Source organism: Colias philodice, chromosome 26 (assembly GCF_061535455.1).
Source record: "Colias philodice isolate Cphi_HAF_F1 chromosome 26, ilColPhil1 Martin Lab GWU primary, whole genome shotgun sequence".
NCBI lineage: Eukaryota > Metazoa > Arthropoda > Insecta > Lepidoptera > Pieridae > Colias > Colias philodice.
In genome coordinates this window covers 7209396-7236664 of record NC_143111.1, presented here as the reverse complement: position 1 = coordinate 7236664, position 27269 = coordinate 7209396, and the positions used below count along the sequence as shown (strand labels likewise).

General features: G+C 32.0%; 1 protein-coding gene and 3 pseudogenes across 5 annotated transcripts in view; all 4 read right to left on the bottom strand.

The window, feature by feature from the left end:
- Positions 1 to 27269, bottom strand: part of LOC149476989 (uncharacterized) — a 124247-nt gene that overhangs the window by 21833 nt on the left and 75145 nt on the right. The window contains exons 1-2 of one of the 5 annotated variants that reach the window (XM_089711469.1): positions 4605 to 4634; positions 3728 to 3748 (exon numbers count right to left, since the gene is read on the bottom strand). The exons of the other annotated variants lie outside the window; for them this stretch is intronic. The gene's annotated coding sequence lies outside the window, so the exon portion shown is untranslated. Of the gene's footprint in view, positions 1 to 3727; positions 3749 to 4604; positions 4635 to 27269 lie in introns of those variants that run through there. 5 annotated transcript variants of the gene reach the window in all.
- On the bottom strand, positions 10940 to 15813 carry LOC149476993 (uncharacterized; annotated as a pseudogene).
- On the bottom strand, positions 18559 to 22341 carry LOC149476992 (uncharacterized; annotated as a pseudogene).
- On the bottom strand, positions 22378 to 27251 carry LOC149476991 (uncharacterized; annotated as a pseudogene).

Sequence of the window (27269 nt, the reverse complement as noted above, 5' to 3'; positions counted from 1 at the left end):
AATAATTCGAACCTTTTTTACATTTAACGTTACGTTCCTTTAGTTTAGCAGAAAAATCCTTTTTGCAAATTTTCTTTTTTGCTTTATATGTAACTAGCTTTCCACCCGCGGCATCGCCCGCGCAATCAAAGAAAAACCCGCATAGTTCCCGAGGGATTTCCGGGATAAAACCTATCCTATGTCCTTTCTCGGGTATCAAAATATCTCTATACCAAATTTCATGCAATTTGGTTCAGTAGTTAAGGCGTGATTGAGTAACAGACAGACAGACAGAGTTACTATCGCATTTATAATATTAGTATGGATGTAAGTATTTATTATTGAAACTCACTTAATTATTTTCCTCATCTCTAACCATTTCCTGCAATTCTTCCACAAATCTATACTAATATTATAAAGCTGAAGAGTTTGTTTGTTTGTTTGTTTGAACGCACTAATCTCGGGAACTACTGATCCGATTTGAAAAATTCTTTCGGTGTTAGATAGCCCATTTATCGAGGGAGGTTATAGGCTATATTTCATCACGCTACGGGCAACAGGAGTGGAGCCACGGGGGTGAAACCGCGCGGAGCAGCTAGTGTAATATAAAATCGTAACCATTTTTTAGCACAAACATATTACGATATACAGTAAATGCTACCAGCTTCTACCATATAAGGGTAAATCGGTCAAATACTTTATATACGATTCATTATAATGTGAATTGAGAAATGTGTATTTATACTCTGTGATATACAGAATTATCATTTATTTAATCGTCGTCCTTTTTTAGAAGTTTGGCTTTGACACGAAAATTATATTGATTCAAATTACTTAGACATAGAAACGTTTAATAAATTTAGACTTGATATAATAGAGTAATATTATAAATTAAATTTCATAGTTATATTAATATGTAGAGCAATTACTTTTCATTTTTTTGAGGTAAATCATTAATTGATAAAAAAGTTGTGACTCGATGACTTATATCCGTCGTTTCCTTATGATGTATTTGAGATATAATATTTGTATTCAAGTTATTTAAAAAAAATATACCGACCGAATTAATAAACCTCCTTCTTTTTTGAAGTCGTTTAAAATAACCTCCTTTTTTGTGCTTTTTTTGAGTCGTATTTCTCTATGGAACTAAACAATAAATTATTAGGTTAAACGCCTACCAAAACAATTTATACGTTAGACAATTATACAGTTATCAAATCAAAGCCATTCAATAAACACACAATGAATTATCTTCTCAAACAAAATCCATAAAAAATGTGATAAAAACGTAAAAACAATAAAATGCCACCAGAGTGTTACATGCCATTATCCATTCACAGAGACTTTGACAAAAAGCCATTTGTCAAAACCTTTTTATGGCTTAACAAATTAATATTTTTATACACACACGTGACATGACCTAATGAGGCAGTGGTTTTACTAAAACCTATTGAAATTAGTCGTAAATATGAAATGAGACGGCACGCGACCGCCAACGCAATGCTGAATTAAGATGAATGTACACTAATGTACATTATTTGTATAGCTTTGTGCTGCGACTTTAGGAAATATAAAAGACGTATATCTAGGAATTTTTATTGATTATAGTTGAATAATGTCGTAAAAATAAATTGTAAAGACTGTGGTGTAGTATTTTACTATATTATGTAGGTGCTGTAATCGAAAGCTCTATATTTTTTTGCAACTGCGCTAAAAAGGGTTTTGTTTTTAAGACCCAATTTTGTATTTAATATCGAATATTATTACCATGTACACGGTAAAATTTTAAAATTTATTTGTATTTTATTCAAATTCAACTCACATCGGCAAGCTAGTCTTAAATTTTACTTTGACGTTCTATGTGTAATCCCCTTTACTACCATTTTACGACTGGCTTAGACTCAAGTTATTAATTTACTTATTAATTTAATATTGCACTTTAATATTAGTATGGTTAATCCGTATTAATGGACAAGTTTGAATGGTTCATTACGTGTATTTGTAGACATACTGTCTAGAAATATAATTCGATATTTAGTTTTATCCTCTGTTGTAGGTAAATTGCTGAATCAATATTAATGAAATTGCCTGGATTTGTAATATGTATTAGTTTTCTATTTTATATTTTATTTGTATGTTTTTTACAATATCTGAATTATGTATGTGGTAACGTTTCAAATCGGCGTATATTTTGAACAGTGTTCAATGCCTTGTGAACTCTACAATCTATCAAGTCGGTTTATTTCGTAATTATTATAAAATAAATATTTATTTATTCAATTTAGAATTTTAAAATACTTGATATATAAATCAGTTTTAACAACTTATCTACAAACTTAGAATTTAAAATACCGTTTTTACACTTACGTTTATTAAAAATTATTTCAAATCGAACGTCTTGGTCGTTATAATTTTCAAAAATCACAGTTTAGTACTGTGCACAACTTTCATAAGTTTAATAAAAATTACCAAACTATACATGTTATATGGAATATTTATATCATCCATATGTAATAAACGTAAAAGAACTTAAAAATAATTGCAATACTAAAAAAGGTGCGTAGATAATTAAATTGATTGTATAAACTTAGGTTGGCGTTAGGGGAAAACCAGAACACCCCTCGTTTGCCAACATTAATGAAATTGCAAAGGGTAAAAACCACCCTATACTAATGTTTAGCATGACGTGTCAACTTTGCTGTTAAAGGTTATATTCTTTTTATGTTTATTTTAAAAGGGAAATACCAAGTTAGTATAATAGGTAGCACATTTATTTTGGTATAAAATAGCGTTGTATTTGCTTTAGTGACTCGTTTCTCTCATAAAGAAATCAACTATTTGACTTCTATATGAAAGAAACGACTAATGACGTATAATGACGCACTATTCACTAATACATCAATCCTGATTCCTGACTCAGCTCCATATAAAAACCAGGTTATCCACCATATGCCAACAACGCATCTTGTCATACTTCGGCCACACGATACGCAGAGGCGATGAAAATCTGGAGAGACTGATATTGGTTGGAAACACGGAGGGAAAAAGATCGCGTGGTCGTTCACCAACACGATGGACAGACCAAGTCAAAAACTCATCTGCCACTAATTTTTACACGGTCGTAAGAGACGCCATGGACAGAGACCGGTGGAGGCAAATCATCCGCTCCAGATGCAACCCTGATGCTGACCACAATCCTCAGACATGAGGGACCGACAATAGAGAGAGAAATTTGACTTCTTGGCTTTGATAAAAATTTAAGGATAGGTACTGTCCTATTGAATGTCACTATGTAAGACCAATGATCAAGTCACGTAGGTTACTACTTTTCCGTAATATTTATTGCTAGATATTAAAAAAATACCTAAACGTTTCAAATGATTCTCAATTGTAAGTTTATTGTTCCTTTTTTTCCTGGTTATATAGAACAATGTAGAATTTTTTAACAATATAGAATGTAAGAATACATTTGTCCATTTTTTTACGAATCGCAGAGTCTAAACTCTGATGTCTTAAAGGAAATAAATGCTCATGGATAGTTTTCTTATAAGTTTATAAACTAAAAATCGTGAGGTAAAAAGCATCAAATAGTGGTATGGATAGGTGAGGCATTATACAAATAGCGTGTAGGTTTACAAAGCGTGTTTATTCAGTATTATGTACATAATATGTTTGTCAGTACATCTGTGTACTTTATATATTACAGCGTTTGATATAAAAAGCTCACTCTAACCTCCAAATATCTTACCATTTCGCCGTTTTGATCATTCTGTAAAATAAAGAGATGTTAGTAATGGTTTTTATTATTAGTATTATATGAAAGAAATGATTATTATTTATTAAATATCTAATAGCTGGATAAGGTTTGAAAATATTATTAAGGGCCGATTTTTCAATCCTTGGTTTAAATTTATCCGTCCACTAAAGTATTACACGAACATTTTAAAATGTCACCTGTAAACCGTCATATAGGACAATTAGAATACATTTTTGAAATGGTAGTTTTTACGTTTTTCGATGAATAAGCTTTAACCAAGGATTGAAAAATCAGCCCTAAATCGAGTAAAATAGGTATTTATTTTATTTACAAGATTATATAATAATGGATAGAAAAGGTATACTACGTACATATTTTAAATTAAACATTATTAATTATATGTATTTAGTATGGTTAGTGACAATAATAATGTACAACTCAAATTGAAAGGTTTACAAAGAACAATGCGCAACCGCACGATAATTAATGATTTGTTTGTTAAAGTTATTTTAATTAGACACTTAATTAGATTCAAGATCCTTTAACAAATATTTCTTGCGGACAAATATAATATACGTCATGAATTCATTTAAATATTTTAGTTAAGGCTTAACAATCAAATATGTAATGTATTTAGTACAATTACTATAAGGATAGCAATACATATAAGGTTTGTAATAAGTTAAATAGGTAACATGAAGAACTATTTTAGGACAATAGATAATTCAAGTGACTAATCAATAGTCGTTATGTATGTACCAAGCCTAGGGCAAAATGAGGGTACATGAATGTTTCACACATTTCTAGAAGGTTCTACACTCTACATTGATGATGAACTAGCACACACTTCACTAAAATATATACTTACATGCGATGCCATGTTGTCCTGGTGGTGCTGTGAACGAGAATGGTGCGTGGGTTCCGCTCGTGGGTTTCTACAAGCATCCGTGGGTTACCACCACCATTTTTCCTACCGCACCACGCATGCGCACCACCGGGTGGGGCAAACTATTGATTATTTCGAAGTACCCCATTACGATTGAACGATAAGGGAGGCTATTCATGGTGAGGTAGACAAATTAGTATGGGGTGGTGATTTGAAACGAAGGTATTAATTATGTATGGTAGAATGATTGATAGGATTCGTTCAGATAGACCGGTGGTACGTTCTTGGACAATCAAGTTCGATTTTCAGGTCTATTTTCAGTTCCGATTTGGTATCCTTTGTTACGCTCCAACTATTTTTAATGTACAATATGGTACATTACAGAGTATATGTCTTATAGACTTGTTACATAGGGAATAGGGATTCTTCTTTATCATGACGAAGTTTGGTGGTTTTTCAAATGTTTTCTGACTGCTTTGTAAATTTGCAAGAAAATCTTTCCTGGGCGGAGCTGGTACTTGTAGTTAGTATGTAATAAGGACGTAGGTATATATTTGAGCTACAAACTTTTTAGCTCTTTCTTCTATATCATTAAAGGTTTATGCTCACTTCGCTACATAGTATAAAACAAAGTCGCTTTCTCTGTCCCTATGTCCCTATATCCCTTTGTATGCTTAAATCTTTAAAACTACGCAACGTATTTTCATGCGGTTTTTTTAATAGATAGAGTGATTCAAGAGGAAGATTTTAGTATATAATTTAATAGGTTTTAGACAAAGCGGGCGAAGCTGCGAGCGGTAAGCTAGTACCTACTACATTAAATATGAAGCTTAACAATATATAACTATGGATATAATATGCAGGAAAGAAATACGATTAATAAAGGTCATTTTCGATATTCTAGGTATTGTAATATGTGATAAATATTAAAATCAATAGCTTTTCGTGACACACACATTGTCACAGGCGATAGTAAAGCGCAGTGCGGCATTTTGTATTTCACAATACAATGTATTATTACCTACATTTTTAATGTACCTACTAAGTTTGAAATAAAATGTTTTTTGTTTTTTTAATTTTTATATGGAGTATTGTATTTTTATGTAATGTTTTAGTTATAGTATAGCTGTAGATAATATTATGTGATATAGAGCAATTAGATTTAATTGAATTTTAAACCTTTAAATATATCATAGATAATAATGTATAAATTTCTAAGTTAGGCATTAAACACGATACATAAGTAATAAGTTTTCACTCTTTCTCGTGTAGGTATCCTAATTTTCGCGTGAGAAAAGGGTCTTTATATTTATATTTTCATTACACAATTATTATACGGAATTTCATTGAAATTGAATGCATGATAAGCTATTGATAATTAATTTTTGAATAAGCAAAACTTCTAGTAAAAAAGCAACACATAATAAAACCTTAAATATGTACGACTGAAAGAAAAAACTCTACTAAAACATTAGGTAAATAATATAAGTAATGTTTTCCCAATACAAGTAGAACCGCCTGGCGCCATAGAACCTCAAACCATTGTCCCATTCATAAATAGAAGGAAGTTAAAGGTAAAAACATTAATCATTTATTGAGATAGGTAAAAGGGTAGGTGCTCTAACGTATTGGATCTGATATTGATTTGCCTATTTCGGTAAATGATCCTTAATGTAATTTTTGTACCTACACATATTATGTACATAAATAATTATTTATTTACTACTAGATTTCCGCCCGCGGCTTCGCCCGCGTTTTCAAAGGAAAACCCGCATAGCTCCCGTTCCCGTGGGATTTCCGGGATCAAACCTATCCTATGTGTTAATCCAAGTTACCCTCTATATGTGTGCTAAATTTCATTGTAATCGGTTCAGTAGTTTTTACGTGAAAGAGTAACAAAGATCCATACATCCATACTTACAAACTTTCGCCTTTTATAATTTAATATGTACACACAACCCCTTAAACTTTAATCCTCTTTTAGGTTGTCTGGGATTGTTCATAGAGATAAGTCTGCCCTCTATATTATTATGTCTATACATTTCAAGATATATAATTGTGTTATAACTTTGTCTTCATTAATTATGCACAATATTTTCATTTCATTTTGAATCAAATATTTATATGATCACATATTAAAATAAAATACCTATTAGTGAGAAATAATGTGTGATTTCTAAATTTGAATTTTTGGAGTAGGTATATATATTGTATAAAAAATATGTATTTATATTATTTTGGTAAACCTTAAAATAGGTCGTACCTTAAAATAGGCACTAGCAGGAAAAACTTTTCCGGGTCAGCTAGCAAATATAAATTGCTTCAGTGAAGGCATAAAAAGAGTTTATCGTCATGAATAAACCATAGCTTTCGATTGGTTAAACGTTTTTAAACTTATAAATCTTTTAAACGCTCAACGCGTACATTATCTATGGATAAGATCGTTAAGCTTGTAAATTAGACAAAAAAGGGAATTCCTGCAACAATCACCGGTTGATTTTATTCGTTGTACTTTACTCGGATCGGTGTTCTTTTGATCTCGAGATAAGAATTAAGAAACGATTTAATTGTATATGTAATGAAGGTAATTGTGAGCGTTCATTGGTTGATAGAAACACTTGCTTTTTCACTTAAATGTATATTCGTTTTTTTCATTAACAGCTTGAGTGCTTATTAAGTTACGACTTCTGAAATGTTGTTGTTAAATGAGGACATTAACTTTTATTAAAAAGTGCGCTGTACTAATTTGCATATAGAGGGAATAAACTATACAATACATAGGCTAAAAAGGCGTAGGAGTGTTTAAAAAATGGAGGGAGGACAACGACGAGTCTTATCGAAAGACAAAATATAATAATTATTAAGGAAAAGGGGAACTCACTCCACTTAATAGCATGGAATTGGTTCAAATATTATTGTTGATTAATCGCAAGTGAAATAGCCCGGCGTATATAAGATTAACTAAAATAGATTTTGCTTTACTGGAAATAAATAAAAACTTGTACAATTGAGACAAGATAATTGAGACCCGACCTTGAACGTTTTACTCGCCGTGTGAGCGACGACCCTTACGAAATACTCGATCTACCATTTATGTATAAGTTCACCACCTGTCAATTAAGAATGCACGTATTAATTACATTTACTCAAATAATGAACCATTAAAATTCGCATTTTCTTCGCATTGCAAAGCAAAACACGTTAAATGGTAATTGTACGAATTTGGGTGGGATTTCTTTGAATGATTGATGAATGAAAGATTGATTTAAGTTCTTTGGGTAAATGAAATTTGTTTTTTTTTTTTTTTATTAAAAAAATCCAAAAAATATACTCTAAACAGTGTGTTTAGAGTATATTTTTTGGATTTTTTTTTTCGGTGCTAAAAAATTCTATCAGAAAATGACAAACACATATTCAGAGTGACTGTTATATTTTAGGATACCTATTACAATCCTTCGGCTCGTAAGAAGGACAGTAGCATTTTCATATTATAGGTACTACTTCACGGCGTTTTTGAGATAGAAATATCATTATCGGTTTTTTTAATGGTTTTAAAGTGAAACGCATCAAATATGCGTTCGTGTGTGTTACGATATTGCACAAATAGTACGGAAATGTGCAAAGGAATAACTTTCATCGGTAAGAACCTAACTAGATAATAATTTTTAAAACTTAGTTAGAGCAAAAAAATGGCGTACAGATTTTGTTCGTGGTGTCTCCTCCATACGTATAGTAATATTATCTCAATGTTATCATCATGTTTTCTGCCTTTACAAATTTAAAAATATGTTATTATCACATTTATTACAATTGTATAATCTTATTTAAGTACATCTGATTATTGCTATGCTTGATCTTTATAAAATAAACGCACTGAATTTTGAAACATATTTACATATAGATATTGTAATTAATTCACCATTTTATAGATGGGCTAGTCCCATAATGAGCTTTAATATAAAATTTACTTTATGATTTAAATAGCTGCATAAAACTTAAGATAACAAGCTCGTTAAAATAGTTTTATATCGTCGTAAAAACAATCAAATAAAATAAATTATAACACGCGATTTGTCCATTATTGTAATTTTATTTTATTAATTCGTTCATTAATATTAATCTGTCATTAGAATTAAAACTGAGAACAGATTTATTTTTAGATATTGTGATCGAAAAAGCGTCTAATTTTCTATGGCATTTTATTTTACATTGTTTTGCTATCGTGTTCATTCATCAATAAAAAGGCTTCATTCATCAAGGCTTAAATATATCAAATAATGGACTAGCTAATCAATTACCACATCAATCACAAAATATCAAAACTTATTTTCATAGTAACTATATCCGTAGATACTTATTTTCGTAGCTCTTAATATTATCTCATCTTAACTTGAGAAATGGTTTGACAGCTTTTGAGAGCACTTTCTTTATCAGACAATTATTGTAACAATTAGCAAAATAGTGTAGAACTTTGAGAAATGTAGATGTTGGTGCAAATCACTTTTTAATAATATACTAATTTAATAGCGTGACAAGTATTAGATGAAAAAATAATAATAATAGCTCTTAATTTCAAGCATTCTATCCTACTACCTACTAACTAGTCCTTCCTTCTAGTCCTATAGGTATATTAAGAAGAGCTGGAACGTCAACACATTTACACATTGCACATGTTAGGCCGGGAGATACTGACACAAAATTTCGGGCCATTTGTAACAGGATGGCGGTCTAGAGGGGTCTTAGTACGCAATGACAAAAAGAAAAATGATGGTCAGAACGCTGGTACCGGCGGACTAGTCGCGTGGGCGTTAGTCACACTCGTCGGATAAATAGCGAAAGTCCAACGATTTGTAACACAAAAATTTTAGAATTTACCGATAGCCCTTAAAAAAGATGTAGGCGGTAGTGTCATGCCATACAGTTACGATGTGACTTACAGTCCGCCATACCGACGTGAATGCGTTGATTTAAAAAAAACAATTCAACCATTTGTACCGGGCTCACTTTTGCACAGGTAACCATCGTCGTGCAGCCATTTACTAAAATCGCCATGCCATACTTTTCGGACGATTCCAAATGGTCGCCATACCGCGGAAAAGTAGCGGAAAGCGCGGAAAGCGAAGATTTGTAAATCGTTTGACTTTCGCTATTTATCCGACTAACGCCCACGCGACTAGTCCGCCGGTACCAGCGTTCTGAGTTTTGACCATCATTTTTCTTTTAGTCATTGCGTAATAAGACCTCTGTAGAACCGCCATTCTGTTACAAATGACCCGAAATTTTGTGTCAGTATCTCCCGGCCAATGTATATGTCATTTTTTGCAATTGTTTATAAATACAGGGTGATGTAATTGGTGTAGTACGAATATCTAAAAATCTATGAAGAATTTTGTGATACAGTAAATGGAAGAATTATAGACTATTTTACAGTATTTAATAAAATCATTTAATTTTTTGTTCATTTTCATTAGAAATGTCAATTTTTCTCACCAAGGTGGAAATTTGGATGATACGGATCTTGTTAGAGAAATATAAATTTTGACTAAAATCGGCATTTTTTTTTCAAAAATCAAATAACTAATTAATAATCAGAGTTATCACATTATTAAAAAAAATAAGCCAAACTATACACAATTTTTACCTACTTGATGCAATCCTCAAAGATCATGGACATAGTGTATTGCGCCTTCCACCATACCATCCAGAACTCAACCCAATAGAGTTACTATGGGGCATAATTAAAGGGAAAGTAGCATCACAAAATGTGAACTTTAACTTGAAAACTGTGTAAGAATTATTTAGAAAGAAAGCAAATGCTATTAGTCTGGATATGTTTAGTGACGTTTGGAGAAAGACGCGAGAACATGAGGAAAAATATATTCAATTAGAACCAAAAGTAGATAATTACACTGACTCATTTATAATAACATTAAGAAATTCCGACAACGAAACATCGAGTTCTTCGAGCGATGAAAGTTACAGTGAAGTAGAAGATTACGATTATGATTAAATAGATTCTTCTTCTTCTCTATAGATACTGCTTTCTGAATTGGTGGTATGTAAATGTTAAAACTGTTAAGGGTGAATTTCCCAAACGACTTTTTTTTTTGTCTTCATTGAAATTAGTATTTGAAAAAAGGAATATTGTTCTGTACTATTTTTTTTTGTATTCATTAGGTATTTATTGGGTTGTGGCATAAAATATTATTTGTCTAAGTCTATTTACAAAGGTAGAAATAAATACATAAACCTCTATTTTTGTCACATCGGTGCTGTCCCTCTACTTTTTTTACAAGCAAAAACGCTTATGGGTGAATTTCAACAAATGCCATTTTTCTTATCATATCGGTGAACTTTTTCATTTATATATATTTTTTATTTTTTTCATGTTTAATGTAATATTTAGGATACTAAATACTCCCTTATTGGTAACCATCAACGTATCTTTTAAGACTATGGAGAAAATTCAGTTTGAATTCTGGTTTCCACCGATGTGACAATCCGGCACCGATTATCTTTTCTGTACACCGATATGATAAATTTATTCACCGATGTGATATACATATACAGCGATATGATAATCTATCCACCTTTGAACATCAAAAAAGAAATAGTAGGCTTATACATTTTTGAAGGAGTGACTAAGAACTGAATACCTGAACTAAGGGTATTATTTTCTTAGAATAAAAAATAATGTTTTTTTTAATTATCATTGTGTTTATTTAAAAGAAGTATAAAAAACAAAAATTTCTTGTACGTTATTGTACAATACACATTTATTAATGTGGCGATCAAGCTAATTGTTTTGCCATGTGTAGGTACACTTAAAACATTGTGGCGTTCTAGGTTCAACAATACTAAGAATAGAAACTTTATATAAGAAAACTTTATATACCTAATTAATCAGCCTTTTAAGTTTAACCTTAATCATAACAACACTACAATAATCACAGCTTTAATTATCACTTAATTTAATATTTTTAAAATCTTTGTTCTCAGTGCGTAAGTATCATAGATTACATAGAGATCGCTTATATCTTACATCTAGCAAATAATCTTTACCCTTAAAAAAAAAACTTAAATTAAATCTGTCAGTATAATTTGGTTATTATGTTAATCAGCCTTTAAGTTCAACATAAATCACTACAGAACTTGAACCGTCTTCGTACTCCACTTTTATTAAATTGCACCATAATTAGACTTTTAAGTCATAGAAGACTATGTAGTATACCTATAGTTAATCACAGCACTTAATTACGTACTTTTATAATTATTATCTGTTACAACAATTAAACCTCTTTTTTTCAATTAAAACTAAAAACAATAAAAATAAAAATTTTAAAAACAAATCAGCCCAGATCAAAATAAGTCATCATCAGTGTCACTGCAACCAAATATATAATTAAATCTCTGTTTGATGTCAGGAGTTGGTTTACGTGGCTCATTTTTTTCTTTTTTAAAGTTAATTTTAGATTTTATTCTAAATATTTCCTCATCGGTGTCACTGTCTTCCACGGTAGGACTTGAAAATCTATTAGATGCTTTTACCGTATCCTCTTTATTTACGAATTGAGTTGATTCCTCTAAACCAACTAAAATGTTCGTGTCAATTTTCTCTAAAAATGAACAGGCAGGAGTACTTTGATCAAGATCTACATAGTTCAATAGCAAATTTTCAGACATTTTTGTCGAAGAGGATGATCTGGGTGCCGCATTTTCCGAGATTTTTAATGTATTTGATGGTGTAAAATACTTTGAATGTGATGGCTGTGGGAACAAAATTAATTTGTCAGTTAACTTTACTGGTCGCATTTTAGTGATATCTATTTTGGATTTAGTTCTGGATTTTTTATTACTCGAAGTAGAAAGTTGAGGTTTAGACTTAATTTCGTGTTCGGTTGACAAATTGTGGAAGTCTAGATGTTTGCCATGTGGACATTTAACAACATATTTCATACATTCATCTTCTATACAAGAAAGTCGACGTAAAACTATACGATTTTTAGCTTCTTTAGTCCAAATGACTTGTTTGACTTGCAATGTTCCACGAAATGTGTTCAAATTTGTAGGGAGAAGCCAGTCCTTTTCTTCAACTTCATATTCTTCTACAGTACTAATTTTCACGCCTTGGACAGCAGATTTTAAATAGTTTACAAAAGAGTCTATATTATTCATATCACCATCGTGTGCAACAAATCGATCCGCCGTTCGCTTCAGTAGCCCACCTACTCCATCTGGCGCACCTTTTCCATGACCACATTCACTATAGTTCCATATTATGTTAGTCAGAGAAGAGCAGTAAATACTGAGTTGGGACATAATATAAAAAATTTTCTTATTCCGATACTGGCCTGATGGAGAATCAGAAATAATAATAAGATTCTGAACAATTGGAGCTTCCTGTTTAATTTCTTCTAATATTGGAACAAGGTGAGCCCAAACGGCGGCAGCATCATGGCGCAGTGAAGAACTAATAGTGCAGAAACATTGAGTTGTTATATTCTCTTCCTTATTTTTATAGTAAATTACAGCAGTGTGTAATGTGAATTGTTGACGACTGCCACCAAAGTGCATAGATTGTATTTCGGACCCGTACTTGGAGCTATAGTTCTCACTAAAGTCAATGTGAACGACACAATCCTTTTCAGTCATGTTTTGTTTGTAGTGCTTAAAAGCTTGACTTTGATTTCGTATATTACTACAATGTGTTAAGAACGGTTTCAGATTGTTTTCAAATATTTTGATTAGTTGTAATGGTTTAACGGTTATTTTTACTTTTTCTACATTAACGGCTATTTTATCGACTCCATTTTTTTTGTAATTCTTTTTTATCTTCTTCCAATTCCAATAAATAACATCTTTGGAGTTATCAAATTCTTGATAATTTAAATGACGATTCTTACAGACAGGACATGTTCTTTGCAGGCATTCTACCTTAAAAATATCACAGCAAATACTACTTAGAATTTCAGTCGTGGTGTTTTCTTTTATGATACGATTTCTTTTTAAAGATGATATAACAAGATCCATGTTCTCATGTTTCTCACATAGGCATGTATTTCTCAAGTTTAATTTTGGCTGCGTGACCCAAAACGGCCTCATTCTTGTAAAAGTGACGTAACTGATTGGAGGGTAGCCCGAAGTCAAATACTTTTTGTGTAAATTTTTAATTGTGTCTTTCATCAGCCTTTTCTCTTTTTTTACTCCATTTTGTGTGACAGTATCCTTTTTACCTGGGCAAAGATTTGAATTTTCATCATCCTCAAAAAACTGAACAACAATCTTACGGATACGTTTTTGCAGGTCTATATTTTTTGGCTTCGTTGGGATTCGTCTCACTTCTAAATTACTCTGTTTTAATTTCTTAAATTCTTGATGTAGTCTCATGTATCTCTTTTTGTACATTAGTTTCTCTTTATTAGCCTTTGCCAATTGTTTTCTTAAATCGTGTATTTGCTGAGTTTTAACGTTTTGATATTTACGAAATTTCATTTTAATGTCTTGTTTGAATTTAACAGTATTAAAGGATGTGTCTAAGTTAGGACTATTTGGGCGTAATGTTGATTCTTCTGAATTTATAGAACTAATACTTGGCGTTCGTAAAGGAGATGCTATTGATAAATCTAGGGGACTGCTTGTACGTAAATAGTGGGAACTACTCGCTACTATGGCATCAATACGCAAATTAGGACTATTACATCGAACATTCTGTCGCAATAGCCGTGGGCTATGAGGTCCTATTAGTTCTTGAGAAATACCGGGCTCATTATCTTGATTTTTCGGTAGCGATTCTGCGTCATTGGTCTCTGAAACACTTGTTGGGTTGTTGCGGGCACCATTTGCCTTATTTTTTTTCCGCTGATAATATGCACGGGCACTGATTCGGTTTTTCTTTTGTGCATTGCGACGTGCATGTGCAGTCATTTGGCTTCGGGTTAGGATAAGTCCAGCTGCCTTTCTTTTAGCTAAGCGTTCTCTGTCTTTTCTTAAATGCTGCTCGTTTAACACAGGATCACTTTTGATTTTAGCTTTTCTTATTCTTTCCATCAACCTCTTTCTCTCTTTTTTCTCCTCCTCGTTTAGTTTTGATTTCAGCATTCTTAAACAAAATTAATCTTAAACAAAATTACTCGAACGAATTGTGTGCGGCACGAGCTGCACACAAGTTAATATTTATGAAAGTTAAAAAATATAATATGTGTATATGTATGTATATAATGTATGGTTGTAGGTATGCTCCATTGTTTTTTTGTTTACTTTAATGAAATGACACTATGTCTACCAATATGATAAAATTACACCGAGGTGATAATATGATCTACCGATGTGATAAAACAATCCACCGATGTGACAAAACTATGCGTCGATCATGAATCAAAACACCGATATGATATTTAAGACACCGATTGATTTTTCTTATCACATCGGTGTAAATTATCACATCGGTGGTAAAAAAGACCACCGATTACAGCGATATGAGAACAGCGACGTGAGAAATTATCGACTTTTTTGAAAATTATGAAAAATGTATAATATTTAGGCTAAATTCAAGTACCTATAATGATGCTAATTTACTTACTATGTCTGTTAGAACCAAACAATCGTAATAAAACTTCACATTACACTAGAAAAATGCAACCACCGATAATATAAAATAATTGCTTGGAAGTAACTGAAATGTCGTACTTACGTAATTGGCGGGAATATGCAGCGATTTGACACACGTCCGTCCTGACTGCGCACTAGCACACACTAACGAGGGAAATAAAATTGGGGTGGGGACACTGTCGGACTCATCGATGCAAAGTTAGGTTTAAATTACTTTTGTGCAGCGATATGACAAAATTTTGCGAGACAAGTACATTTATGCCTCTCAGTAATAAATATTATGAATTACGTAATAAAATATGCTACATATTAATAATAAAACTAATATTCTATGAAATAGAATAAGTTCTATTCTTAAGTTACTTATTTTTATAACGATATAAGCGTTTTTGCTTGTAAAAAAAGTAGAGGGACAGCACCGATGTGACAAAAATAGAGGTTTATGTATTTATTTCTACCTTTGTAAATAGACTTAGACAAATAATATTTTATGCCACAACCCAATAAATACCTAATGAATACAAAAAAAAATAGTACAGAACAATATTCCTTTTTTCAAATACTAATTTCAATGAAGACAAAAAAAAAAGTCGTTTGGGAAATTCACCCAAGGGTGAATTTCAACAAATGCCATTTTTCTTATCATATCGGTGAACTTTTTCATTTATATATATTTTTTATTTTTTTCATGTTTAATGTAATATTTAGGATACTAAATACTCCCTTATTGGTAACCATCAACGTATCTTTTAAGACTATGGAGAAAATTCAGTTTGAATTCTGGTTTCCACCGATGTGACAATCCGGCACCGATTATCTTTTCTGTACACCGATATGATAAATTTATTCACCGATGTGATATACATATACAGCGATATGATAATCTATCCACCTTTGAACATCAAAAAAGAAATAGTAGGCTTATACATTTTTGAAGGAGTGACTAAGAACTGAATACCTGAACTAAGGGTATTATTTTCTTAGAATAAAAAATAATGTTTTTTTTAATTATCATTGTGTTTATTTAAAAGAAGTATAAAAAACAAAAATTTCTTGTACGTTATTGTACAATACACATTTATTAATGTGGCGATCAAGCTAATTGTTTTGCCATGTGTAGGTACACTTAAAACATTGTGGCGTTCTAGGTTCAACAATACTAAGAATAGAAACTTTATATAAGAAAACTTTATATACCTAATTAATCAGCCTTTTAAGTTTAACCTTAATCATAACAACACTACAATAATCACAGCTTTAATTATCACTTAATTTAATATTTTTAAAATCTTTGTTCTCAGTGCGTAAGTATCATAGATTACATAGAGATCGCTTATATCTTACATCTAGCAAATAATCTTTACCCTTAAAAAAAAAACTTAAATTAAATCTGTCAGTATAATTTGGTTATTATGTTAATCAGCCTTTAAGTTCAACATAAATCACTACAGAACTTGAACCGTCTTCGTACTCCACTTTTATTAAATTGCACCATAATTAGACTTTTAAGTCATAGAAGACTATGTAGTATACCTATAGTTAATCACAGCACTTAATTACGTACTTTTATAATTATTATCTGTTACAACAATTAAACCTCTTTTTTTCAATTAAAACTAAAAACAATAAAAATAAAAATTTTAAAAACAAATCAGCCCAGATCAAAATAAGTCATCATCAGTGTCACTGCAACCAAATATATAATTAACCCAGATAAGCCTACTGTCCTATATTTAGGACAGTAGAAATAAAAAAATGTATCAGAATACCCTCTTTATCTAAGATTATTTAGTTTTATGATTTGCAGTAAGAAACGTGTCAGCTTTATTAGAAAAAATAAAAAGACAGTTATTTTAACAGTTTTTACCTTATATTTTACCTTATAAGTGTGTAATAAAAGTGCGTTGCAGACATGGCAAATGACAGGTATGTATAAAAAGTTATATTTTACTCGTGAATTGTTTTTTTCTGCGTTAATATCTAGTTGATAACCTTAACTTTTGTACTAAATAAATATTCTAGCAAAATAATATAAATAAATTACGTATAACTTGTTACAAATACTAGCGTACTATATATAGGACAGTAGGATAATATACATGATTTTAGTACAATAATACAACTTTTTCTTTACAGACCGTTAGCTGCGCATGAAATTTTAGATGCTTTAGAAAATGTTTCTGATAATGAAGAAGATTATAGAGAACGACTGATATGTATTCTACCTCCTCCTGTTGATCCTGACTGTCTCACTGACGAAGATTCGGGTGAAGAAGATAATGTAACTTTGAATAATTTGCCACGAAACATTCTGCTTCAACCGGCTGAAGTAATGATTCAAGGGCAGATTATTCTGAGTGATACAGAAGAAGAACCTTCTGATTCTACAGGTCGAACTAAACGTAGGCGTACCTACGCATGGAGAAAACGGGACTAAACAAAAAATCCCGTGAATTGGCCAGATGTTCAAGGCGCTTGCCAAGATAAGCGCCCAATTGAGTGGTTTGAAACCTTCTTAGATGAAGATGTTATTTCGTTGTTGGTGTCAGAGAGCAATAAATATGATGTCAAAAAGAATTTGCCTGGAGACATAACCACTGAAGATATGAAATGTTTCATCGGCATATTGTTGGTTAGTGGTTATTCATGGCTCCCCCGTAGAAGAATGTATTGGGAAAACTCCCCTGATACAAAGAATGAATTGATCAGCTCGGCTATGACTAGGGATAGATTTGACTTTATTTTTCGCTACCTTCATGTCAATGATAATCTGGATTTGCAAGACAAATACACAAAAGTACGCCCCCTAGTTACACTTCTAAATAAAAAGTTCTTAGAGTTTTCTCCTCTTGAAGAGCAGTACCAGTAACAGTACCAGTGTAGATGAGGCCATGATCCCCTACTATGGTAGACATGGCTGCAAACAGCACATAAAAGGTAAACCTATTAGGTACGGGTTCAAAGCTTGGGTTGGTGCTACACGGTTAGGGTATGTTTTATGGATGTTGGAGTGTGTGTCAAGTGTTTTGAAACATATCATTCATAAATAGTGTAATCTAGTAAATTACATATAACAATGGGTGATATAAAGAAATAGTTATCTAAAAAACTACACTTTTTGATTACATTCTGTTTTGTCATAAATGGTCTTTTATTTCCTCTTATTATCCTACTGTCCTACATATAGGACGGCTGTTTCCCTGAAAGCCTTACACTTAATTTTTTTTTCATAATTTTTTTTATGTTGCATAAGATCTAATAAACTAAATAATGTAACTTTTTTCAAAATTTTCAGAAAATTTTAGTTTCAGGCTTATCTGGGTTAAATCTCTGTTTGATGTCAGGAGTTGGTTTACGTGGCTCATTTTTTTCTTTTTTAAAGTTAATTTTAGATTTTATTCTAAATATTTCCTCATCGGTGTCACTGTCTTCCACGGTAGGACTTGAAAATCTATTAGATGCTTTTACCGTATCCTCTTTATTTACGAATTGAGTTGATTCCTCTAAACCAACTAAAATGTTCGTGTCAATTTTCTCTAAAAATGAACAGGCAGGAGTACTTTGATCAAGATCTACATAGTTCAATAGCAAATTTTCAGACATTTTTGTCGAAGAGGATGATCTGGGTGCCGCATTTTCCGAGATTTTTAATGTATTTGATGGTGTAAAATACTTTGAATGTGATGGCTGTGGGAACAAAATTAATTTGTCAGTTAACTTTACTGGTCGCATTTTAGTGATATCTATTTTGGATTTAGTTCTGGATTTTTTATTACTCGAAGTAGAAAGTTGAGGTTTAGACTTAATTTCGTGTTCGGTTGACAAATTGTGGAAGTCTAGATGTTTGCCATGTGGACATTTAACAACATATTTCATACATTCATCTTCTATACAAGAAAGTCGACGTAAAACTATACGATTTTTAGCTTCTTTAGTCCAAATGACTTGTTTGACTTGCAATGTTCCACGAAATGTGTTCAAATTTGTAGGGAGAAGCCAGTCCTTTTCTTCAACTTCATATTCTTCTACAGTACTAATTTTCACGCCTTGGACAGCAGATTTTAAATAGTTTACAAAAGAGTCTATATTATTCATATCACCATCGTGTGCAACAAATCGATCCGCCGTTCGCTTCAGTAGCCCACCTACTCCATCTGGCGCACCTTTTCCATGACCACATTCACTATAGTTCCATATTATGTTAGTCAGAGAAGAGCAGTAAATACTGAGTTGGGACATAATATAAAAAATTTTCTTATTCCGATACTGGCCTGATGGAGAATCAGAAATAATAATAAGATTCTGAACAATTGGAGCTTCCTGTTTAATTTCTTCTAATATTGGAACAAGGTGAGCCCAAACGGCGGCAGCATCATGGCGCAGTGAAGAACTAATAGTGCAGAAACATTGAGTTGTTATATTCTCTTCCTTATTTTTATAGTAAATTACAGCAGTGTGTAATGTGAATTGTTGACGACTGCCACCAAAGTGCATAGATTGTATTTCGGACCCGTACTTGGAGCTATAGTTCTCACTAAAGTCAATGTGAACGACACAATCCTTTTCAGTCATGTTTTGTTTGTAGTGCTTAAAAGCTTGACTTTGATTTCGTATATTACTACAATGTGTTAAGAACGGTTTCAGATTGTTTTCAAATATTTTGATTAGTTGTAATGGTTTAACGGTTATTTTTACTTTTTCTACATTAACGGCTATTTTATCGACTCCATTTTTTTTGTAATTCTTTTTTATCTTCTTCCAATTCCAATAAATAACATCTTTGGAGTTATCAAATTCTTGATAATTTAAATGACGATTCTTACAGACAGGACATGTTCTTTGCAGGCATTCTACCTTAAAAATATCACAGCAAATACTACTTAGAATTTCAGTCGTGGTGTTTTCTTTTATGATACGATTTCTTTTTAAAGATGATATAACAAGATCCATGTTCTCATGTTTCTCACATAGGCATGTATTTCTCAAGTTTAATTTTGGCTGCGTGACCCAAAACGGCCTCATTCTTGTAAAAGTGACGTAACTGATTGGAGGGTAGCCCGAAGTCAAATACTTTTTGTGTAAATTTTTAATTGTGTCTTTCATCAGCCTTTTCTCTTTTTTTACTCCATTTTGTGTGACAGTATCCTTTTTACCTGGGCAAAGATTTGAATTTTCATCATCCTCAAAAAACTGAACAACAATCTTACGGATACGTTTTTGCAGGTCTATATTTTTTGGCTTCGTTGGGATTCGTCTCACTTCTAAATTACTCTGTTTTAATTTCTTAAATTCTTGATGTAGTCTCATGTATCTCTTTTTGTACATTAGTTTCTCTTTATTAGCCTTTGCCAATTGTTTTCTTAAATCGTGTATTTGCTGAGTTTTAACGTTTTGATATTTACGAAATTTCATTTTAATGTCTTGTTTGAATTTAACAGTATTAAAGGATGTGTCTAAGTTAGGACTATTTGGGCGTAATGTTGATTCTTCTGAATTTATAGAACTAATACTTGGCGTTCGTAAAGGAGATGCTATTGATAAATCTAGGGGACTGCTTGTACGTAAATAGTGGGAACTACTCGCTACTATGGCATCAATACGCAAATTAGGACTATTACATCGAACATTCTGTCGCAATAGCCGTGGGCTATGAGGTCCTATTAGTTCTTGAGAAATACCGGGCTCATTATCTTGATTTTTCGGTAGCGATTCTGCGTCATTGGTCTCTGAAACACTTGTTGGGTTGTTGCGGGCACCATTTGCCTTATTTTTTTTCCGCTGATAATATGCACGGGCACTGATTCGGTTTTTCTTTTGTGCATTGCGACGTGCATGTGCAGTCATTTGGCTTCGGGTTAGGATAAGTCCAGCTGCCTTTCTTTTAGCTAAGCGTTCTCTGTCTTTTCTTAAATGCTGCTCGTTTAACACAGGATCACTTTTGATTTTAGCTTTTCTTATTCTTTCCATCAACCTCTTTCTCTCTTTTTTCTCCTCCTCGTTTAGTTTTGATTTCAGCATTCTTAAACAAAATTAATCTTAAACAAAATTACTCGAACGAATTGTGTGCGGCACGAGCTGCACACAAGTTAATATTTATGAAAGTTAAAAAATATAATATGTGTATATGTATGTATATAATGTATGGTTGTAGGTATGCTCCATTGTTTTTTTGTTTACTTTAATGAAATGACACTATGTCTACCAATATGATAAAATTACACCGAGGTGATAATATGATCTACCGATGTGATAAAACAATCCACCGATGTGACAAAACTATGCGTCGATCATGAATCAAAACACCGATATGATATTTAAGACACCGATTGATTTTTCTTATCACATCGGTGTAAATTATCACATCGGTGGTAAAAAAGACCACCGATTACAGCGATATGAGAACAGCGACGTGAGAAATTATCGACTTTTTTGAAAATTATGAAAAATGTATAATATTTAGGCTAAATTCAAGTACCTATAATGATGCTAATTTACTTACTATGTCTGTTAGAACCAAACAATCGTAATAAAACTTCACATTACACTAGAAAAATGCAACCACCGATAATATAAAATAATTGCTTGGAAGTAACTGAAATGTCGTACTTACGTAATTGGCGGGAATATGCAGCGATTTGACACACGTCCGTCCTGACTGCGCACTAGCACACACTAACGAGGGAAATAAAATTGGGGTGGGGACACTGTCGGACTCATCGATGCAAAGTTAGGTTTAAATTACTTTTGTGCAGCGATATGACAAAATTTTGCGAGACAAGTACATTTATGCCTCTCAGTAATAAATATTATGAATTACGTAATAAAATATGCTACATATTAATAATAAAACTAATATTCTATGAAATAGAATAAGTTCTATTCTTAAGTTACTTATTTTTATAACGATATAAGCGTTTTTGCTTGTAAAAAAAGTAGAGGGACAGCACCGATGTGACAAAAATAGAGGTTTATGTATTTATTTCTACCTTTGTAAATAGACTTAGACAAATAATATTTTATGCCACAACCCAATAAATACCTAATGAATACAAAAAAAAATAGTACAGAACAATATTCCTTTTTTCAAATACTAATTTCAATGAAGACAAAAAAAAAAGTCGTTTGGGAAATTCACCCAAGGGTGAATTTCAACAAATGCCATTTTTCTTATCATATCGGTGAACTTTTTCATTTATATATATTTTTTATTTTTTTCATGTTTAATGTAATATTTAGGATACTAAATACTCCCTTATTGGTAACCATCAACGTATCTTTTAAGACTATGGAGAAAATTCAGTTTGAATTCTGGTTTCCACCGATGTGACAATCCGGCACCGATTATCTTTTCTGTACACCGATATGATAAATTTATTCACCGATGTGATATACATATACAGCGATATGATAATCTATCCACCTTTGAACATCAAAAAAGAAATAGTAGGCTTATACATTTTTGAAGGAGTGACTAAGAACTGAATACCTGAACTAAGGGTATTATTTTCTTAGAATAAAAAATAATGTTTTTTTTAATTATCATTGTGTTTATTTAAAAGAAGTATAAAAAACAAAAATTTCTTGTACGTTATTGTACAATACACATTTATTAATGTGGCGATCAAGCTAATTGTTTTGCCATGTGTAGGTACACTTAAAACATTGTGGCGTTCTAGGTTCAACAATACTAAGAATAGAAACTTTATATAAGAAAACTTTATATACCTAATTAATCAGCCTTTTAAGTTTAACCTTAATCATAACAACACTACAATAATCACAGCTTTAATTATCACTTAATTTAATATTTTTAAAATCTTTGTTCTCAGTGCGTAAGTATCATAGATTACATAGAGATCGCTTATATCTTACATCTAGCAAATAATCTTTACCCTTAAAAAAAAAACTTAAATTAAATCTGTCAGTATAATTTGGTTATTATGTTAATCAGCCTTTAAGTTCAACATAAATCACTACAGAACTTGAACCGTCTTCGTACTCCACTTTTATTAAATTGCACCATAATTAGACTTTTAAGTCATAGAAGACTATGTAGTATACCTATAGTTAATCACAGCACTTAATTACGTACTTTTATAATTATTATCTGTTACAACAATTAAACCTCTTTTTTTCAATTAAAACTAAAAACAATAAAAATAAAAATTTTAAAAACAAATCAGCCCAGATCAAAATAAGTCATCATCAGTGTCACTGCAACCAAATATATAATTAAATCTCTGTTTGATGTCAGGAGTTGGTTTACGTGGCTCATTTTTTTCTTTTTTAAAGTTAATTTTAGATTTTATTCTAAATATTTCCTCATCGGTGTCACTGTCTTCCACGGTAGGACTTGAAAATCTATTAGATGCTTTTACCGTATCCTCTTTATTTACGAATTGAGTTGATTCCTCTAAACCAACTAAAATGTTCGTGTCAATTTTCTCTAAAAATGAACAGGCAGGAGTACTTTGATCAAGATCTACATAGTTCAATAGCAAATTTTCAGACATTTTTGTCGAAGAGGATGATCTGGGTGCCGCATTTTCCGAGATTTTTAATGTATTTGATGGTGTAAAATACTTTGAATGTGATGGCTGTGGGAACAAAATTAATTTGTCAGTTAACTTTACTGGTCGCATTTTAGTGATATCTATTTTGGATTTAGTTCTGGATTTTTTATTACTCGAAGTAGAAAGTTGAGGTTTAGACTTAATTTCGTGTTCGGTTGACAAATTGTGGAAGTCTAGATGTTTGCCATGTGGACATTTAACAACATATTTCATACATTCATCTTCTATACAAGAAAGTCGACGTAAAACTATACGATTTTTAGCTTCTTTAGTCCAAATGACTTGTTTGACTTGCAATGTTCCACGAAATGTGTTCAAATTTGTAGGGAGAAGCCAGTCCTTTTCTTCAACTTCATATTCTTCTACAGTACTAATTTTCACGCCTTGGACAGCAGATTTTAAATAGTTTACAAAAGAGTCTATATTATTCATATCACCATCGTGTGCAACAAATCGATCCGCCGTTCGCTTCAGTAGCCCACCTACTCCATCTGGCGCACCTTTTCCATGACCACATTCACTATAGTTCCATATTATGTTAGTCAGAGAAGAGCAGTAAATACTGAGTTGGGACATAATATAAAAAATTTTCTTATTCCGATACTGGCCTGATGGAGAATCAGAAATAATAATAAGATTCTGAACAATTGGAGCTTCCTGTTTAATTTCTTCTAATATTGGAACAAGGTGAGCCCAAACGGCGGCAGCATCATGGCGCAGTGAAGAACTAATAGTGCAGAAACATTGAGTTGTTATATTCTCTTCCTTATTTTTATAGTAAATTACAGCAGTGTGTAATGTGAATTGTTGACGACTGCCACCAAAGTGCATAGATTGTATTTCGGACCCGTACTTGGAGCTATAGTTCTCACTAAAGTCAATGTGAACGACACAATCCTTTTCAGTCATGTTTTGTTTGTAGTGCTTAAAAGCTTGACTTTGATTTCGTATATTACTACAATGTGTTAAGAACGGTTTCAGATTGTTTTCAAATATTTTGATTAGTTGTAATGGTTTAACGGTTATTTTTACTTTTTCTACATTAACGGCTATTTTATCGACTCCATTTTTTTTGTAATTCTTTTTTATCTTCTTCCAATTCCAATAAATAACATCTTTGGAGTTATCAAATTCTTGATAATTTAAATGACGATTCTTACAGACAGGACATGTTCTTTGCAGGCATTCTACCTTAAAAATATCACAGCAAATACTACTTAGAATTTCAGTCGTGGTGTTTTCTTTTATGATACGATTTCTTTTTAAAGATGATATAACAAGATCCATGTTCTCATGTTTCTCACATAGGCATGTATTTCTCAAGTTTAATTTTGGCTGCGTGACCCAAAACGGCCTCATTCTTGTAAAAGTGACGTAACTGATTGGAGGGTAGCCCGAAGTCAAATACTTTTTGTGTAAATTTTTAATTGTGTCTTTCATCAGCCTTTTCTCTTTTTTTACTCCATTTTGTGTGACAGTATCCTTTTTACCTGGGCAAAGATTTGAATTTTCATCATCCTCAAAAAACTGAACAACAATCTTACGGATACGTTTTTGCAGGTCTATATTTTTTGGCTTCGTTGGGATTCGTCTCACTTCTAAATTACTCTGTTTTAATTTCTTAAATTCTTGATGTAGTCTCATGTATCTCTTTTTGTACATTAGTTTCTCTTTATTAGCCTTTGCCAATTGTTTTCTTAAATCGTGTATTTGCTGAGTTTTAACGTTTTGATATTTACGAAATTTCATTTTAATGTCTTGTTTGAATTTAACAGTATTAAAGGATGTGTCTAAGTTAGGACTATTTGGGCGTAATGTTGATTCTTCTGAATTTATAGAACTAATACTTGGCGTTCGTAAAGGAGATGCTATTGATAAATCTAGGGGACTGCTTGTACGTAAATAGTGGGAACTACTCGCTACTATGGCATCAATACGCAAATTAGGACTATTACATCGAACATTCTGTCGCAATAGCCGTGGGCTATGAGGTCCTATTAGTTCTTGAGAAATACCGGGCTCATTATCTTGATTTTTCGGTAGCGATTCTGCGTCATTGGTCTCTGAAACACTTGTTGGGTTGTTGCGGGCACCATTTGCCTTATTTTTTTTCCGCTGATAATATGCACGGGCACTGATTCGGTTTTTCTTTTGTGCATTGCGACGTGCATGTGCAGTCATTTGGCTTCGGGTTAGGATAAGTCCAGCTGCCTTTCTTTTAGCTAAGCGTTCTCTGTCTTTTCTTAAATGCTGCTCGTTTAACACAGGATCACTTTTGATTTTAGCTTTTCTTATTCTTTCCATCAACCTCTTTCTCTCTTTTTTCTCCTCCTCGTTTAGTTTTGATTTCAGCATTCTTAAACAAAATTAATCTTAAACAAAATTACTCGAACGAATTGTGTGCGGCACGAGCTGCACACAAGTTAATATTTATGAAAGTTAAAAAATATAATATGTGTATATGTATGTATATAATGTATGGTTGTAGGTATGCTCCATTGTTTTTTTGTTTACTTTAATGAAATGACACTATGTCTACCAATATGATAAAATTACACCGAGGTGATAATATGATCTACCGATGTGATAAAACAATCCACCGATGTGACAAAACTATGCGTCGATCATGAATCAAAACACCGATATGATATTTAAGACACCGATTGATTTTTCTTATCACATCGGTGTAAATTATCACATCGGTGGTAAAAAAGACCACCGATTACAGCGATATGAGAACAGCGACGTGAGAAATTATCGACTTTTTTGAAAATTATGAAAAATGTATAATATTTAGGCTAAATTCAAGTACCTATAATGATGCTAATTTACTTACTATGTCTGTTAGAACCAAACAATCGTAATAAAACTTCACATTACACTAGAAAAATGCAACCACCGATAATATAAAATAATTGCTTGGAAGTAACTGAAATGTCGTACTTACGTAATTGGCGGGAATATGCAGCGATTTGACACACGTCCGTCCTGACTGCGCACTAGCACACACTAACGAGGGAAATAAAATTGGGGTGGGGACACTGTCGGACTCATCGATGCAAAGTTAGGTTTAAATTACTTTTGTGCAGCGATATGACAAAATTTTGCGAGACAAGTACATTTATGCCTCTCAGTAATAAATATTATGAATTACGTAATAAAATATGCTACATATTAATAATAAAACTAATATTCTATGAAATAGAATAAGTTCTATTCTTAAGTTACTTATTTTTATAACGATATAAGCGTTTTTGCTTGTAAAAAAAGTAGAGGGACAGCACCGATGTGACAAAAATAGAGGTTTATGTATTTATTTCTACCTTTGTAAATAGACTTAGACAAATAATATTTTATGCCACAACCCAATAAATACCTAATGAATACAAAAAAAAATAGTACAGAACAATATTCCTTTTTTCAAATACTAATTTCAATGAAGACAAAAAAAAAAGTCGTTTGGGAA